This window comes from Fukomys damarensis, unplaced genomic scaffold (assembly GCF_012274545.1).
Source record: "Fukomys damarensis isolate Sample0158 unplaced genomic scaffold, DMR_v1.0_HiC HiC_scaffold_4, whole genome shotgun sequence".
Taxonomy (NCBI): Eukaryota; Metazoa; Chordata; class Mammalia; order Rodentia; family Bathyergidae; genus Fukomys; species Fukomys damarensis.
The window spans coordinates 68,698,973-68,699,214 of record NW_022900916.1 but is presented as its reverse complement, the minus strand read 5'-3'; the positions used below and the strand labels follow the sequence as shown (position 1 = coordinate 68,699,214).

The following is a 242-nucleotide window of genomic DNA, read 5'->3' as shown; positions in this document are numbered from 1 at the left end:
AGAGCCTCCGGGCCCACTGGAAACAAAGGCCGTCCCGGAGGCTCGGGAGTCAGACCGCAACGGCTCTGCGGGCGCAGTTAAATGGTGGCTGCGGGGCTTTCGCAAGCCTCGGCTGAGAATCCGTCTTCCCATTTGCGGCTCAGGGAATCTGTTTTTCCGCAGTCATTTAAAAGGGAACTGGGAAAATGCGCCGCAGTGCCAGACGCTTCCGAGGGCTCTGGTGCCCCCGCGCGGGGAGACGG

General features: G+C 62.8%; 1 long non-coding RNA gene across 1 annotated transcript in view; it reads left to right on the top strand.

Moving 5' to 3' along the window:
• The window catches only part of LOC117284176, a 19,551-nt gene that overhangs the window by 1,686 nt on the left and 17,623 nt on the right, over positions 1 to 242 (top strand). The window lies entirely within an intron of this gene.